The sequence below is a fragment of the Pipra filicauda genome, unplaced genomic scaffold, assembly GCF_003945595.2.
Source record: "Pipra filicauda isolate LSUMZ 115617 unplaced genomic scaffold, ASM394559v2 scaffold71_size5581439_pilon, whole genome shotgun sequence".
Lineage (NCBI taxonomy): Eukaryota > Metazoa > Chordata > Aves > Passeriformes > Pipridae > Pipra > Pipra filicauda.
The window spans coordinates 4,109,774-4,128,318 of NW_024104887.1; the positions used below are offsets into that span (position 1 = coordinate 4,109,774).

The window sequence follows — 18,545 nt, forward strand, 5'->3', positions numbered from 1 at the left end:
TCTCCGCTGAGCTGGAAGCACATGGTGAGCATCGCAGTGGGAGATGCCCTCTGCCTCGGGATTTCACACTGGGAGGTTAGAGGGGTTTAGCTATAGGATAATTCCTTCTTTTTCTCCTCCAAATAACCTCTGTGGGCTGCAGAGCTTGGTGCTTTAAGGGACTGGGAGCACCCCTACTTTGAGGGCTCAAAAACCAGTTAGTGGGACAACTCCATCCCTTCCTTTGGGTGCACCCATGTCCCTGCCTGTGTGCACTTTGGCACTTGCCAAAGAAAAATTTCTTTATAAGTTTAACCCCAGGGGAAGGGTGTCCATCCTTTTGTCATGCTCTTATGTCTATATGTGAGTGTCAGGGAGAGCAGGAGCCAGCTGGGGCTGGAGGAGGGATCCTGAGCAGCCAGATCAATCTCAACTCTGCAGCAAACTAGAATAGAAGATTAAATGTTTTCTCCCCCTTTTTAATATGCCTTATGCCTTATTTATGACCCTCATTGAAGGCAGGGAGAGCACAGGGATGTGGGCAGAATAATGTACCAGGTAAAGGTGGGGGAAAGGAATTACATGTGGGAATAACTTCTTGCAGCAAAGCCAGGGCTGAGCTGGGTGAGTGGCACTGGGGACCCGCAGGTCCAGGAGGACACCACATATGGGCTGCTCTGTTTCTGAGGAAGGACTAGTAAAACAACTGCAAGGAAAACTCTCCCTGAGTGCTTGGGGATCTTTGCTTTCCTCAGCCCATCCTCCCTGACTGGGTTTCAAGGCTGCAGCTGAGCAGATGGACAAGGGATCCAGTTGGGGTGAAGGTGCTGAGCTCCCCTCTGCTGCCTGAGGATCCAGTCCTGAGCCCAGGGTGCAACTAATCTGAACTCCAGAATCCATTTCAAGGTAAAAACCAGAGGACTCTCTTCCTTTCAGAGCTCTTCACAGTTTGCAGAAGTTGTTTGTGCTGCTTGCCCCTGACACAGAAAGGCATGTGGGCAAAAATGAGCCCTGTGTGAAGTAACCAGGGAAGGAAAGCAATGAAATTAAATCATCCTCCTCCACAAAGCACCAGAATGCCAAAACCAGCCAAGATCCAGCTAAAAACTAGATCAGCAGTGGTTTGGTATCACAGTTTGCGTGGCAGTACATGGGGCAGGCACTGTGTGGCAGCTCTACATGCACTGGTGTTTGGATGTGCCCTTGGTAACTGTGGGTGAGCACTGGGTTCAACATAAACCCACACCAAGGCACCACTCTTCACTTTAACGTGCCAAGAAGCTGGAAATCCAGAAATGCTGGAAATTGGGCTGCCAAGGTGCAGAAGCCCTGCAAGCAGAGCTCCATTGCCTCTGAGCAGATGCTGCTCATCCCACTACACCAGCACTCATCTGCTTCACAGATGTCCCTGACTAATGAGCAGCTACTTCGTACTTCTTCCCCTTGTGCTGTGGGTCATCCCAGGTCTGAGTGATTTAAAAATATTCAAGGACTGTGCAGCTCAGCACAAGTCAAAGGGTTTTGCTGTGCATTGGGAAACTCAGGTCCAGCGACTGACCAGGGGGTGGGTTTTGGGAGCCTTTTAAAGCCCTTTTTAAACCTGGGATGAAGCAGCAGTGTTGATGCACGGTATAACCCTCACGGTATAACCCTCACTTTTCCTCCAGCAAACTCCATCTCAGGGCTTTGGATGCTGCAGCAACAAGGCAAAGGATCCATGCAGGGGGTGGTCTGAGAGTGCCCAACCTCGTCACACACACAGGATGCTTCAGTGCCAACATCTGGTGTTTTTCAGAGGGACTCCGGAAGGGAAGGAACATCCTGCCCCTGACATCTCCACTGAGCCATATTATTAGTTTTGGTGATTAAATCGAAGCCCATTTGCAGGTGACAATGCTGTAAAAATAAGTAGGTACCAGAGCCGACATTGTGAAAACGAGGCAGGAGCACAGAGCTCAGGCAGCATACATAATCCGTGGGGAAATAAGTGTGTGAATAATGAATGGGCACTGGAAAAATAAAATACATTATTGTGGTAAAGATAAGTCTATTAAAGACTCGCTGCAGAGCCTGCCTGATAGATTATTGAGTTCTTTGCCTCAGGCTGCAGCTCTTCTCTACCCTCAGCTGTGTGCCCCCATCTGAGCATCCACCCAGAGTGGGCTTCCCAGGCACCCTAACTCACCTGGGACAGACACCTCAGACCTTTTTGGCCCCTTTCCCTGCTCCCTCTAAGTGCCCTGCACTGGCTTTTAGCTGAGTCCAAGGGAATGGGAGCTGGGTGCAGCCGGGAGCTCAGCACCACAGCGCTTCCTCCCTGAGTGTTGCTGGGGTTTCCATTTAATCCCACCACAAGCTCTGCCTCCACCCCTGCTCAGCCTCCCAGTGTGGGGATAATGTTACACCAGCTTTGCTCAGAAGGGGGAAAGTCTCCTGCCTGCCAAACCCAGAGTTACTGTGCCCAGCTGCGGGAGGCAATGGGCTGCCAAAGCTCGGCCATCATCCCAGCTCTCCGTGTACTGACACCCTCTCTTTGTCTTTCCTTGCACCACCCATTGCACCTTCATCCCAGGCTGAACTGCCCTGAGATACCCAGAACCCGGCAGGAGCTGATGATGAGGGCTGGAGGGTCCTTGGGGCCTTCATCCCTTCATCACCCTCCTCTGCACACACCCGAGCAGGGAGTCCCCGGGTGGGCACTCATGTCCCGCGGGATGCCCACAGCCATCTCATGTGCTGCCCTGTGCCCACTGCTTCTTGAAGAGAGACCCAGGTGTTGGAAACTCTGTCCCTGCCCCATCAGCCCTGTGTGTGCTGGCAAGGGGGAAGACACACCCATCCTCCCCTACCTGGATGTGAGTTTTGCTGTCACTGCTGCTCCGGAGGATAAAAGCAACTCCCCTCCCTGAGTTCCAAAACAACCCGACCTGAGCACGTGGGGTGACCCGGGTAGCAAAAGCTGTTTCTCCACCCCATCAACCCCAAAGCAGCAGCAGCCAAGGCCACCATGTGCCAGGACCTCGTGGGTGGCACGAGCAGGCAGGGATGGGTTCGCGCCTCAGCTGGCAGCGGGCACGGCCCAGCCCCAGGCTCAGCCCCAGTCCCAGGCTCAGCCCCAGCCCCAGGCTCAGCCCTGCAGCGAGCTGAGCCCAGCTTTGCTGCCCTAATTAGAAACAGCCAAATTAATCGGTGAGCTGCTTTTCCATCACAGCCTCTCCAGCTCTGAGAAGAGCCTGTGTTGTTCTGCACTGACCTGAAACGATTTGTCAGCGGTCAGTGCAGCCGTGGCAGGGATGGTGTCTGCTCCCATTATGGCTTTCCCTTCTGATCTGAGCTTGGGCTCCCTGTTTGTTTTTCCCAGAGAAAAAGGGGTTTTGTTTGTGTTTCTCCTTCAGCAGGAAGAGATTTTCCAAAGGAGCAGTCACTTTGAATCAAAGTCTCTCCCTTCCCAATGAGCCGCTGTGGTTTTGGGGAGATTTTGCCTGTTTCTTTTTGAACTTCTCCAGGATGTGACTTGGGTGAAGCAGGGTGTGGGGTCACCACCCTCGGCTCTGCTCTGTGGGACAGCGGGGGCAGATGTGAGGGGACAAACTGCTGTGTGATGCATTATTGCCCATCAGCTGAACTCCTGCCTTGTGACAGATCCAGGGAAGCGGCTTCAGGGTCTTCCTCCCTACACTTCAACCTGGAGCCGTGACAGCTCGGGCTGTGGCTGAGTGTTTATCACCACAAACAGGGCAGCTGGAGTTGGGAGCCTCTTTGTGTTCTCAGCTGAGGCTCAGTCCTCGGCTTTGATGGGGAGACTGGGAGGACAGGTGGGGGTCTTCCAGGTAACAAGTGATGGGACAAGAGGAAACCACCTCAAGGTGTACCAGGGGAGGCTTAGATTGTATCCAAGGGTATCGAGGTGGCAATCCCTCTGTCCATCCAGCCACTCACTGGGAATGGGGATGGTGAGTAGGGCACAGATCAACACTGAGCAGAGGTGGGATGTCAGACAGAGCCTGGGACTGCCCCTGTCCTGCAGCATTTCTTAGTGGGGAACTGCACCAATGTGATTGTCACTCTGCTGAAAGAGCAAAAAGGACACAGGGATCTGCTTTGGGATGGTCACGGAACCTTCAGCGAAGGGCAAGGTGGCCTCTTTGGGGCATGCAAGTGCTGCTGAGTGTGGTTTCCTTCCTCAGATCTGCATCAAAGGAGCTCAGGGATGTTCTTTTAAAGCAGTCTGGGGTATTACACTCCATCACAGCACCCAGTGCTGGCCCTTTGCGGGGGGAGCCCAGGGTTGCTCCATCCCAGAGCGATGCTCGCAGTCTCGACAGCAGAGCTGCATCTTCCCCTTCTCCTCTGTGAGCTGCCACCCTCTGGGGAAGGCACTGGGAAGATTCCTGCAGCAGAGAGGAAGCACCAGCCCCGGATTCGTGTTTGAAGAATGAGTTCGATACACGTTGTGTGATTTGGGGAATTGCAGTGGGGGGAGGACGGTGGAGGAAATGGCAGCTCGGAATATTGGGGGTAAAATAACATCAATAACGAAGAGAGCAAGAAAGAAATCAGGCAGGGCTGCCCGTCAGCTTGCTGATTTAAGATTCACTTTGAAAACCTATTCCCCTTCAGGGGAAACACGTGCCTGCCCCGCCGGCAGCCGACCAGCGCTGCTCCGGAGGAGGCGTCTGGGAGGGAAGGGGAGGATTGCGGGAGCTGCCGCTGCATTTACAGCAAAGCGGAGTTTGGCGGTGCTGAATCGCTCGGGGAGGAGAGCAGGGACGGCAATTTCTGCTCCCGCTGCACCTCGATAAAGGGAGTGCCGGGCTGCGGGTGGCTCAAGGCTTTGTGCCGGGAGCGTGGCCGAGGCTTTGGCTCGGGGTGGTCGTGGGGAAGGGGCTGCAGTGATTCCCGGGGAGAGAATTGCCCTCAGTGCAGGAATCCAGGCACATCCCTCTGGGAAGAGCTTCAAAGGCTCGCCCGCCTTAAATACCTTTCCTCCTTGTAGCCTCTGCTTTGCATTTTCATTTTTCAAACACCTCATAATCACACTAATTAATACATTCTGGGATAATTCTTCCAGGCTTCCATCACATTTAAATCAGCGTTTATTAGCATATTGCCGTGTCTGTGGTGTTTGTCCAAGTCCAATAACCTTGTGCTTCATTATGAACCCAAAAACGAGCTGGAGAGCAGCGAGCTGCCGTCAGGTGGCCAGCCTTTATTTTCCTCCCAGATCATTAGAGCCCTTTTTGGTGCCACGGTAGCATCTTGCAGCACTGTGCCCACACTCAGCTGCAGCCAACCCATTCATAGTCCATGTTCATCCCCAAGGAATTTTGTTGGAGCTGAATTTGGCAAGGCCAGCATTGTCTCAGCATCTGGTTCATGCCACCAGCTCTTCCTGGTGCACTGTCTCCTGGAGTGAGCAAGTCCATGGCATTATCCCACCCTGGTGCAAGGGCTGGGTGCCCCTTCCCCAGCCACATCCTTCTTCCTGAAGGTGACACCGTGGGATAAGGAGAGACTGGTTAATGCTGTTTGAAATCGTTCTTTGCTGCCAGAAGGGGTAATTTTGCCCTTTGATCCTGCTCTCTTCTTGCCTCCCCTTCCCTTGTGCAGCAAGAGTGATGGGGTGAGCTGGGGATGGGACAGGATGGGCACACGGGTGGCTTTTACTCCCCAAGCCCATCTATTGGAGCACACAGGAGCTGACATCCCCTTCTACTCCATCCTTGTGAAGGCTGGGGGAGAAGGAGGGTCTCTGGAGGGGGTCAAGTCCATCAGACACGAGATGGGAGGCTGCATCCCCCTCCCTCCTGCCTGTCATCTCTCAAAGGAGGAAAGTGGATTTTTATTCCCTTTGACAGGCAGATTTCTGTGGCTGGGGAGGTGAGAAGGTTTGGAGGGTTTACTACATGAATGACTCGAGATTTTGGCCTTTACTGGGGTCAAAAGCCCCCCTGCCCTGTCCTGTCCCTCCTGCCCACTGAGAGGCACAGAGAAAGTGCAACCTGGGTAATGATAGAGGCTTAAGGATCTTTTTGACACATTAACTGATGTTCCCCGGGGAAATTCCCACTGCAGAGTAAAGCCATCCATCCCTCCCCTCCCCGCTCCCCCTTCCCATTGCTCCCGGCGATGGGAATAGCCGTGATCGATCCCCGGTGTCAGCGCCGGCCCCCGCTCGCCGGGGCAGGTCAGGCCCCTGTGCCCCCAGCGCCGGCCGGGGTGCGGCGGAAAAGTCAAACAGATCCCCGTCACAGCCATTAATCCTGATTAGAGGTGCCAGGGCGGGTCGGAGCAAATCCACCCCGGCTCATCTCGGCTGTCAAACCCACGTCCTGCAGGGCCGAGCCCCTCCGTGCCCCACGTCGGGCTGGGGGCATCAGGTGTAGCCCCCAGGGAAGGGGCAGGGACAAGGCAGGGAGGGTGGAAAGAAACGGGCAGGGGGTGTGCAGAAGCCTTTTTTTTTTCTAAGGCAACACAGAAGTTTCCAAAAGAGCCAGGAGACAGCACAGGCAGCAGCACCGCACCGGGATTAACACTATCCCTAAATTTTTTTTTCAGCGACGGCTGTTTGCATTGAAAAATCTCAGAGACTTTTGCCTCTGGCTAACACATTTGCTCTGAAAACATTCCCAAAATATTCGTGGGGGGAGGGGGTGTTTCCCAGCTGCCTGGCCATTTAGAAGGGCAAAAAAATGATCAAATTCCACTGGCTGCTCAGTGCACAAAACTCTGCTGCTGCATTAGCTGTATCAGCCGGGAAAATGTATCCTTCAATCAGTTTAAGCCTCTAGGCTTGATGTAATTTTACTGCTGCCTTCTCTCTAAGGTACTTTTACGGCTGCTATCTCTAAGTATTTACAGACGGGGAGAGCACCAAAGTGAGAAGAGACTTTACTCAATTTTCCCCGACATGGGTGGCAGCTCAAGGGTTGGCAGACAGGGCTTTCCCCCTCATGATTTGCAGGGACCCACAGTGGGACCCATCCTGCTCACTGTCACGGGCAAGGAGCCTGTTTAAACACCAGCAAAACCTCCAGCCTCGGCAGGAACTGTGGCATTTACTGGTCCTTAAATCCTCCCATCCTTAGTCTTCCTTCTGGGAACTCGATTGGCTGCGGGTGCAGCTCCTCACGAGGATGCTCTCTGGTCTCTGCTACCCCTTCTACCCCTCCAATCCTCTCTTTAAGGTCCAGCATCAGGTTCTGGGGAGGAAAAAACCCACCCTGGAGATGAGGGAAACTGCAAATCAGGTTGTGATGCTGCACGAGGAGGCAGGTGCCTGCCCACGCTGAGAACTCCCTGAACACGCTGCCGGCTTTCTGTCAGTCTATAACCGAGTTAGATCTTAACCCAAGTGCAGAATAAGCACCAGAGTTAGGCGTGCGCTTAATTTGAAGTCCGCGAGACAAAAAGGACCTGCTTAAAGTTAAGCATGCGCTAAACTGCTCTTCGAGGTGAGCCAAGTTTGCTGAATCCAGCCCTGCAGCGAGCTTTTCAAATAGAGCTAATTGCACATTGTGTGTAATGGGCAAGTTCTCGCCTCCAAAATCACCAACAATTAATTATTGGGGAGGTTCTTTAGCAGCTGCATAATAGACACCGGCAGTGCTCTGCAGTGGTCCCCGTTCCCGCTACATTTGCAAGGGTGGTGGCATTTTGCTCACTAGACGTAATAAGTGGTCTATTAAAGCAGGACGGGGCTCTGTTTTAGGTACCTGATCCATCTTCCACTGGAGTGTGTCAGAGTGGGACCCACAGCCAGAAACCCAAAGGGGACCAGAGCAGGGAGAGTAGAGTGATGGGACCCCTCGCCATGAGACCGCTGGCCTGCCCCGCTCCCCGTTTGTCCTGCTCCCTGCAAAGGAGGTGGTTTCTGCATCATTTCTGCTTATCTGGTTCTTCTCCCCACGGCCAGTTCACGCACAGGGGCGTCCCTGCTGTCCCTGCTCTGTGCACACCCCGGCAGAAGCATCATCATCATCATCAACATCAACATCATCATCATCATCCCTCTCCTCCATCACTTCTCAGGGACTCCTGGGAGTCTGGTTGGCACATCCAGCAGTGTCCCGTGTCTGAGGCCAGTGTTGCATCTGGGGATGCTCAGGCAGGAGGGATGCTCAGGCAGGAGGGATGTAGCCGAGCCAAAGTGTCCCACCTGGGGGCTGCAATGACAGACAAAGCCTTGACTCCTAAGGACATTCATCCACACTCACTTTTAAACTGAACCCCATGAATCAGCTAATCCCAGATCCGAGGGTCCTGAACTCCATCCAGCTTCTCTTCCCTTGGATTAAACCCATCCTAAATACACCCCATGCCCATGCAAGACTCTCTAAATGCTTTTTATAACCTATTTTTTATCCCACCCTGCCAATGGAAAGTTAATTTACCCACACAACCCCAGAACTACCACAACCTTCTCCAGCACCTTCTCCTGGGTTTTGACATGTTTCAGCCAGTTTTCCCTCTTCCAGTCATTTTAAAACAGCCTTTATCGAAAAGCTCCAGATTTGGGAGGCAGAGACGGGAAGTGACCGTGGAGAGCAACAGAAAACTCGTGCTGTGATTTTGTAGGTGCCCTTTCATCCCGCCCCAGGAAGGCAGGAGGGATGCCCTCCAAAGCGATTTGTTTTTCTGCCGGGTGGGGCAAAGCCCATCTGTCCATCCCTTCATCCTTTGCATCTCAATTTAGCCGAGGCTGAGGCAGGGCCACTTGTTGCCCTGACCATGCAGACGAAGGTAGGGTTGTTACTGTAGTAAATGAAATTCATTAATCAAGAGGGAGAGAAAATCCTGAAGGGAAGAGAGCTCATTCATCCACTCACTGACATGTCCAATGGTGCTTTTGTTTGCCTGCATCTTCATTGTGTCGTGTCTCACACAGGCAGAAATTTCAGGACTGAGCCGAGTTGGAAATTCCAGCAGAAGAAAGACAAAAATCCCCCCTCCCCACCTCCCTTTGCATGCTCCAAACTGGGGAGGTTGCTAAGTGACAGCATTTCTGCTCTCACTAACTCACTGTGAGAACCTGAGCACTTAAAAGCAAGAAAATGGCTATTTAAGGACATTATAACTCATGTTCTTCAGCAGCGACCAACAGGCTGTTTGTTCTTGGAGGAATGGGGGTATTTTCACCCAGGAATTAAATTTGGAGGGGATGAGTAATGGCTTTGATGGGAATTTGGCCTTGTCTGCACCGTGTCTGCACACAGGCTGGAGGTGGAGTGTGTGCAGGGACCCACGGGTGGGGTTTAGCCCTGTTTGTGGCTGCAGAGCCCAATGGGCAGAGCTTGGCAGGTCCCTGCTCTGTGTGGGAAATCCAGGACCTCACTCTAGGAGTTCTGGGAGTCCAGCACTGTGGATCCTGTCCCAGGCACGGTGCTGAAGAGCTGATCCCAATTTTACTTAAAACACCCGTGACAAAGGAGCGAGAGGAACTCACTCGGCCCTTTACAAGCCTGGCTTTATCCAGACACGTTCCCAAATGGATCAGGCAGACCCTGTATCCCACACTGCAGCTCTGGTGCCCATCACCAGCAGCAGAGCTGAAGACAATCAGCCTGGCCCTTCCCTCTCCTCGCTGCCAACCAGCTCCATTTATTTTTTTTATTCCGCTGTTGTTGGGATTGCTATTCTGTGATCCCATTTAAAATCATTGATTTACCACAGAGTCCTCAATAAGCAATTTGGAGCAATTGAAGCTGTTATCTTGCTATAGATCACATGCTGCTGGGAGTGGGGGGGAAAGGGGGAAGGAGAGGGAAAATAAGAAAGAAAAATGGCTGGAGCTCCCCACAGCCATCCTGCATTGCATTCCACATCTCTGAGCCCCATGGAGGTCTGGAGGGGGTCTGCATGTCGTGGTCCAGGATTGGGAAGAGGGTCTTTGCTCTCTTTATTAGGATTTATCCTGGATTTACCAGCTTGGGTTGGGACCCAGGGGCTTTGTGGGGTGGGCAGCCATGGCACCTGCAGAGCCCTCAGGATAGGGGAGACCTAAGGCAGGTCCTGAGGGTCAGAACTTAGGAATGAGCTGGATTTTTCCACCATTGATCAGCAACAACCACAGTCACGGACATGGGCTCTTGTGGAAAGTGTCACACAGCCCCTGTGCACCAGTGCTGGAAGTTCTTTTTCAACTCGGGTTCATAAATTTCTCCTCTCTCTGCTGGGGAGGAAGGTTTGCAGCCCTGGATGTCACTTCCCTTCCAGGATAGCTTTGCCTCCTGTGTTTTCTGCCACGTTCTTTGGAAAAACACCTTTTTTTTCTTTTTTTTGAAACACTGTGGGTTTTCAAGGGAAAGGAGAAGGAAATCCCAACCTGATTACAGGGCAGGTTTGCCATCTCTGCATCAGTGAGCTTTGAAACAAAACACTCCCCAGCCATATCAGGCAAATAGCAATTTGCAGGGCCATTGAGGGGGAGGATAAAACATTCCAACACTGGGATGAGGGCTGTAGTTTTTAGCAGTAGGTTTCCAGTACCTTCATAACCCACCTGGAAAGGAGCTCAGGTCTTCAGAGTCAGAAATGCCCAAACCCAAAAGCACAAAGAAGGTGGTTTTTAGAATACCTGTATTTTCTCAACCACAGCCATTAGCTGGAATCAAATCATAAGAGCCCGGGGAAGCTGCCCCAGAGACTCTTTGCTTCCACACTAATGGATGGAGAACTCCCTCCTGATCATAACCTACAGCACAAAGCCTAAATACAAAATCAGGTAATAGAGAGAGGGCCTGGCAAATGTGTGCACTGCAGTGATTTGAAACAAATTGTGAACGTTTTGAGTGTGGAGAGAAAAATAAACTGGTTATAAAACAGCTACCTGAGAGCCCTGGTAATGACAGCTTTAAAAACACACTAATGAAATGATTCAACTGCTTTCAAGAGGATTTGGGAGCTGCTGTTTGGGGGCAGAGATGTTCGGAAGGGTGCCTGTGCCCTGTTTCCATTCACAGTGTACAGACCCCTCAAAGTGATGCTGTCAGCTGTGCTGAAACCAGAAATTATGTTTCTTGGTGAAATGGCACTGGACTTGTTGCTGCTGCTCCCAGAAAGCCCTGGTTTGTCTCTCTCACATCTCCAGTGCTTTCTGCTTGGTCTGGCTGAAGTGGACATGACCTGTGGTGCTTTTCACGAGGGCTCTTACCCACCCCAGCACGCACTGCCAGGCTGGGTGGGTACCCACAGCAGTGCCTGGTGTGATCCCAGCCCGTGGAGAGGGCCCAACAAAACCCAACAAAGTGCCCCAAGGAAATACCTCAAGCTTGCAAGTTGTAAAGGTCCCCAAATACCCAGTTTTTCGGGGGGGGGAGAGGAAGAACTCAGTGACAAGGTTGTTACATCCTGAGCCAGGACAGGCGGCTTTCCCCAGGCTGCAGGACCCTGAGCTACCTCCCTCCTCACCAGCTGAGAGCCCAAATCCTTGAAACCTCCCCCAGATGGGATCATTTCCATGCTGAAGGGCTTCATTCTGCCTTCGGGGATGCTGCTCCATCCTCCCTCTGCCGAGCACCCCAGGGCCATGCTCCTACCTACACACACCCACCCCAGCTCCCCTCCAGCTTTTTCCAGAGGCATTTTGGCACCTCCAGCTGTTGGTAGAGCTGAGCCAAGGCCAACCCCTCCAGAGAATCTCCACACGCTCAATATCTCTTTCTCAGCAATGCCAACAACAGATTTATTTGGGCTTTTTCTTCCTCCTGGTTCTGGAGTGGTTCAGAAGAAAAAAAAAAAATCACTTTCCAGAGACATCATCTGTGCTCTTTCTCTATTCCAGTCAAAATCAAAAGGGCTTGGGTTGATTTTCAGCTTTTTAAGGCAAAAAATAAATAAATGCAATCAAAGGACGTGTCGGGGGGAAGAAACCTCAGATCAAAAGATTGAAGCCGCTTATGGCAAGCCAAGAAAATGTGTCAAAAGGAAATATTTTTTATTTTTGAATGTGTTTTTTCTGTCCTTTTTCTTCTGGAGTGTCTCAGTGTTTCAGCCACGAACGATCGGGTTAAACAGGGACAAATCCAAGGGGCTCGGAGCAAACTCCCAGGATGCAAAAATGCCCATTGCAACAGCCAAGGTGATGCTTCCCCAGCCCCAGCAGCATCTCTGCCACTGCCCAGTTTTGGGCATCACTCCCTGGAAGCAATAACACTTTGGGGTTTGAATGTCACCGGGGTGAGTAGCATCCAGGGATCTTCAACTGATACAAGGCAGGGTTAGATGGGATATTGGGAAGAAATTCTTCCCTGTGAGGGTGGGGAGGCCCTGGCACAGGTTGCCCAGAGAAGCTGTGGATGCCCCATCCCTGGAAGTGTTCAAGGATAGGTTTGAGCAACCTGGAACAGTGGAAGGTGTCCCTGCCCATGGCAGGGGGTGGAACGAGAGGAGATTTAAGGTCCCTCCAACCCAAACCATTCTGTGATTCATCAGGTCCCTGTAGGCATCTGGGGTGGGGAGTAGCTTAGGGGAATGCACTGATTCCCCATGAAGCTGCCTCTGCTTTTTGATGTTTCTGAACCTCCCGGTCAATGACAAGTGTGGCTGGGAGGAATCGGGAGGAATTAGGAACAGCAGTAAGGGGGTGGGTGTGGATGGGTGGGCATGTGGAGAAGAGGCACAACCCTCAGTAGCCACTAGACATCAATGATGGGACTCAGATCTGCTCATGGACCTTGCAGAGGTGATGGTGGGTGCAGGTGAGCTGGGGTCAGTGCTCCTCTGTGTGTCCCAGCTCATGTCCCCTCTCTTGAGCTCCCTGGAGGGCTGCAGCTCCATGGACTGGTGGTTGGGTTACCCCGATCTCAACACAGCATTTTCCCCCCCTCCACCGCAGATACAGCTCACAGAATCCTCCTCATCCCCTGAGTAACCCCAGGACCACTCGATAGCAGCCGCCAGCACGACATGAGCAGCAATTATTCCTCATTTTTCTTGACTGTGTGTACGGGAGAGCCGGGAAAGGCGGCGTCTCCGTGTCCCCCCCCTCCAGACCTAAACCAGGACGATGTTTATTAATCTGCTCAGTGGAGCCCTGCCAGACAAAATGTATTTCTCTGCTGAGACAGAAAGCGATGGGCTCCCAGGAACCAGCCATATTATTTACATGGCATTGATCAGTGCAGAGCTTCTGCTGGCTCAGCAGTTTGAACCCCTGGTTTTCATCAGCGGAGTGCTTAACCCTTGGCTAATTGGATTTGCGTCGTTAGGGTGATCTATGCTGCCTCCAATTATTCCATGCACGGTCCTGGCTGGGCACCTGCTGCTTTCGACTGGGACACGGAGCCAAAAGGCTGAACCCCTGCAAGGTCGGGGCGGGCAGAAGTGTCCTGGTGTGTTGGGACATCGACTCCCTGGTCAACAGGGGTGACAGAGCTGGAGCTGGAGCTGGGTGGAAGTTTGGGCCGAGGGAGGATTTTATTTACCCAGGAAGCGAGTGTAGATGTAACTGTCTGAAATGGCACCTTGCAAAGGACAGAACTAAACATGGTAAATGCAGGGAGGGGGACAGGACAGGGAGGGTGTGAAAACTGCCTGTGATTAATTACTGAGCAGTGAATTACTGTTACATTAATTAGGTTGCATCTGAGACTGCAGTCTTGAGCCCATCTATACCCACAGGCTAAGGACATATTAGTGTTAGGGTAAACTGAGGCACAGGTGGGTGAAGCCATGTCACAGGGGGGCTTTGAGGGACGGGGGCTCTGCATCCTGTCCCTGCCGTGCTGGATCATCACTGAGATGGTGTTTCCATCCCTAGTCTGGTCTTGCCAGCTGCATCCCAGTTTGAGCCATTTTTTCCTCAAAGCTGAGCTGGTTTCCCCAACCATGGAGGTCTCCATCCTTCAGAGCAGTTCCTTAGATTCCCAATGAAGAGAGTGATAATAAAAAAAAGTTGTAAAACCACTAATTTGCAAGGAATGAAGATCCATGATTTTTTCCTGCATGGCTAAAAGGCTTTATTTTCCCTGGACTGGCACCAAAAACCACTCAGTGCTTTGGCCCCAGATGTGAGAAGACCCCACGAGCTCTCCCCACAGGGAGAATGAAGGGCCCTGGCCCTGCACAGCCCTCCCAGCCTGGTTTTCAATCACATCCAAGAGGAGCCCTTTAATGGGACATAATGCCAAGCCCACAGACGGGTAATTGGGTGCCGTTCACTGAGCCCTGTCAGGGGAGGTCAGACAAGCCGCCCTTTCGTGACCTTTAAATCCACGAACTAACAAAATTGGGGCTTTGCTGCCGGGACAGCCAGCAGCATCTGCTGCTGCCCTGCCTGGCTCTGCCGTGAATCCAGGAATAGCTGGATTTAGCAAAGCTGGGCACTCAATGCACCCTCTGTGGGGAGTGATCCCATTGCTGCGGGCGAGTGTTCCGCATCCACTCCGGAGCAGAGCTGGGATGGGGGACAAGGCATCCTTGGGCAGGGCGGTCCCACCTGGCATCAGACCCCCACGAGGACAGTGGGTCACCCAGCAGCATTGCCCTGTGCCTGAGTGATCCCGTCGGCAGGACAGGAGGGAAATACGGGAAATGATTCCCCCCCTCTCCGGTGCTGAGTCGGTGAAATGAAAATGAACCTGTTACCTTACGGGAAGCCCATTTAAAATGCAACCGTGGCTAAAGGGATCTGCCTCTCCTAATGCCATTGTGAAAATACCTTTATGGAGGCACTGAGTCCAGAGCAGGTTTGGGGGAGCAGCCCTGGGAGTTGGGAGCACGGCTGTCCAGAATCACGGAATCACAGAATGTGATTTGGGTTGGACGGGATCCTAAAGCTCATCTCGTTCTAAGCCCCTTCCACCAGACCAGAGAAACCCCAGAAAGGCATTAGAATTCCCAGCAAGCCAAGGGGAGGCCTGGAGAGCAGCAAAAGTTCCCAGCAAGCCCTGAAAAACCTTCTAGATGGGCTCCAGTCCCACCATCCCTGGAAGGTGTGTGTGGGGGGGGTGTCCTAGAAAATGCGGGGAAATTCAAAGCAGGATCCTAAAACCCTGTGGAGACTCTCTGGTGCTCCTGGGTGACTGGGAGACCTGCAGCCCACTCCCCACCCCAGGGCTGCTGGCTGGGGGGGCCCCAACCAGCTCCAGCTCCTCTCCCTGCACCAGCAGCCATGCCCAGAGGAATATTTAGGCAGCACAGAAGGATCCACAGTTGGGAGGGCGGGAACAGCTTCCCAGCACAGAGGAGAAGCCCCAAAAGTTTGGTATCTGTTGGGCTTTCCTATTCCCGCTCCCTGGAGCTGCTCGGGAAGCCCGTCCTCAGCTCCAGCCGGTGTGTGGATGAGAGCATCTCTCCTCTTTCCCTAGGGAGGGATCTTCGCTGAGCCAGGCAGAAAATGCAGCCGCGAGTCCCCAGAAACACCGGTGCAGTTACCAAAGCAATTATGTCCTGGCTGCCGCGCAAATCCTGCCCCGTTAATGTCGACAGCGGGGAGGGGCAGCGGGCGGGTCCTGCATTAATTAAACTTCTCTGGGACAGTCGGAGATGACTGCAGAGGCTTTTCTTATCACTTGTGTTCCCTGAAAATAAATCTCCCGCGCTGCCAGGACTATCCCTCCATCCCCTGCGATGTGGGGCAGCTCCAGACACAGGACTGGATGGAGGCAGCATCACAGCGATGGAAAAGCAGTTGGATCCTCCAGAGCCCCTTGGGTTTTGTGGTCCCTGTCCCTGGGGACAGGGCTGCACGTGGAGGGAAAGTGGCTGGAGGCATCCCAAGGGGAGTAGAACAGGGATGGGGGGGAAGGAACTGGGGAAAAGGGGCCTTGCTGGCTGTTTACTGGTTGAGATAAAACCCAGGACATGAGGAAATGATGGGGGAGATGATGGGGGGATGGAGGAGAAGGGAAGGGGGTGACCTGAGCGGAGGAGAATTCCTATTTTTCACTCTCCTTTGATCCCTGCTCTCTCTGTTGCATGAAGACATTGATGCTGCATGAGGTTTGTTGGGTTCTTTAAGAGTATCATTTTTTAGAGGAATTTTTAAGGCAGGACTGGGGGGACCAAGCTTCCCTCTGGGAGGTGGGGGGGCATCGGGGTGCAGGGGTGTGGGTCTCCAGCTCTGCCTCCTCCTCACAGGTGGCTTGTGCAGCCTCACAACTGCCAAATTAAAATGCAAATATGTCCCTGCCTGCCGGGAACAGATAGTGAACTGCTAAACAGGGAAAAGGCAGTGGGAATAAACAGAGAGAACACTGAGGGGATCTGGGAGAGAGGCTGCTTTTTAATTATTTTCCTCTTTTTTTCTTTCTTTCAGTGAGACTTGGCTGTTTGGTGGGGGATTATTTAATGGGATCTGAAGCAATAAAAGGGGGAAGGTGGTGGTTTTGGATTGGGTGGGTGCTGGGGCACAGGTGGCCAGTCCTGGTGGGTGCCACCTGCACCCAGAGCAAGGGTGGGCTGCAGCCTCCATCGCCCCATCTCCAATTGCTCTCTGGGTTGTTTTTTGGTTTTTTTTGTATGATGTCCCAACTGGATCATTCCTATGAGAAAAAAAACCAAAATGGCAGTAGCAGGAGTGAACAGGACCAGCTGGGGAAAGGACCAGATCCCATCAGAGCCTTCATAGTGTTCCTCTTTTCCTGCACTTTGACCCTGGTGTTTTGCCTGCTGCCTCCTGGTGCGTTTGCTGATGGGCTTCAAGGGCATCAGGAGCCCAAATAAATTGGTGGTGAGCTGCTTCCCTGATGCTCCTGATGCCCAGAGGGACCAGTTGAGAGCTGGGATGGTGGGTGATGCTCAGGGGCATGGGTGTGTGTATTTATGGATGTTTGAATGTGCATCCACATATATATATATATATATATATATATATATATAAAGAAATATATATATGTGCACACTCATATTATAGATGCATATATATGTATAAAGTATAAATACATATATATGTATGAAGTATAAATACATACATATGTATGAAGTATAAATATATGCATATATAGATATCAATAAATAGATACCTATAGAGCTGCAGAGAAGGGTGTGCTCTCCTCATTCAAAAGCAAAGCCACCCTGAGCAGGTTTCTTGCCCTTCCTGCTGCCCCTTACCCAGATCCAAGGGGAAGCAGCGACTTGGGAAGTGCCTGGATGGAGGTGCCCGGGGGTGCAGCTGGCAGGACATGAGCTGGGGGCACATGGGCACAGGAGCATCATCAGGCCCCCCAGACAGCGTGGGTTCCCCTGGGTGCTGCCTTCCCAAGGGGTTTTGGAGACCTGAGATGGATCCATCAGCTGAAACGGGAGGTGATGGGCTGGAAAACCTCTGCTGATGCTTGGTGTCAGACCTCGGGCCTGGCTATGACTGGGAGGAGGTGGTGGGCGAGCAGCCAGAAGAAAGGGGGCAAAACCTGGCAGGGACACCCCACGCCCAGACTGCTCAAGCTGCCTGATTCCTGTGGATGATCCCTGTTCCTCCCATCTCCCACCTTCACAGCTCCACAGACCAGGAGTCAGGTGCTGCTGGGTCTTATCACAATTATAAAATTTTATTATACCCTTTTCTTACCTTTCCCCCCTCTTTTTCTTCCCTTTTTTTTTTCCTCCCCCCACAAATATTCATATATGTTAATTGACCGAGGAGGTTTGGCAATTCCAAGCAGGGAAGTCAGCTGTGTTAATTTTACTGCTCGGAGCCACTATCAGCTCAGCAGCTCGTTCAGCCAGACCTGGGTCCTTCAGATAACAGGGCACAGTTAAACCAACTAATGGTATCACCCTCCTGGCCTCTGAGCACATCTCAATTCCCCCATACATACATATGTATATATATGTATATATAAAATCAGCATAGAGCCATCAGGTAAGTTTTAAGGCCACTCAGGGGAGAAATTTTCCAAGCCCCAAATTGATAAACTCTTTAAAGAGGCTTTTGAAACACCACACACCACCCTGGCCTGCTGCTCCCTGGGGAAACTGAGCCATGGGGGCAAGCAAGGATGGGGCTGCACCACTGATCCCTGGCCACCCACCCTTCATCAGGCTGCCCAGGAGGGGAGGATTTGGGAGGGGGGAGCCCCAGATCCACAGCTTTGACCCCAAAATTCTCAGAGCTTAGGCAGGGGTCAAAGCTGAGCCAAGCCCCCCAGGGCCCTGGCAGTGTGTGTGTCCCCAGTGGATCCCACACCCACCAGGGCTGACCCCCAAACCACTGGAAGCCCCCACCCCGGGTGCCCCAGCAGAGACAGGGCTGCAATGCTGCTTGGTTTAGGCTTTTTGTTTCATTTTTTTCTTTTCCGGTCTTTTATTTAAGAAAAAAAAAAAAAAGGAAAAAAAAAAAAAAAAAAAAGAGACACAGTGGTGGGTAACTTCCAATCCAGAAATAATCTGCTGCAGCCTCCCCCTCCCCCAGGGGATGCTGGGGGGGTCCCTGTCCCCACAGGTGGGTGCCCATGGGACATGTGCACAGCCTGAGACCCCCAGCCCCACAGCCCTGGTCCCTGGGTGTCCCTGCAGGGGTGACCTGGCTGAGGATGCTCTGAGCTGGGAGAAGGGGTGGCCCTGGGCTGGGGGGGCCTCTCGGGTGAGCCAGAGGGTTTGGGAGCTGCTGCCAGCGCGGGATGACC

The 18,545-nt window shown here is 52.5% G+C and overlaps 1 long non-coding RNA gene across 1 annotated transcript; it reads left to right on the top strand.

Annotated features, from left to right (window-relative positions):
- Positions 1-775: 775 nt before the first annotated feature.
- LOC120324836 lies at positions 776-2,034 on the top strand. The gene is made up of 2 exons (XR_005566489.1): positions 776-885; positions 1,647-2,034. It is a non-coding gene; the product is annotated as an uncharacterized LOC120324836 (long non-coding RNA).
- Positions 2,035-18,545: the final 16,511 nt, after the last annotated feature.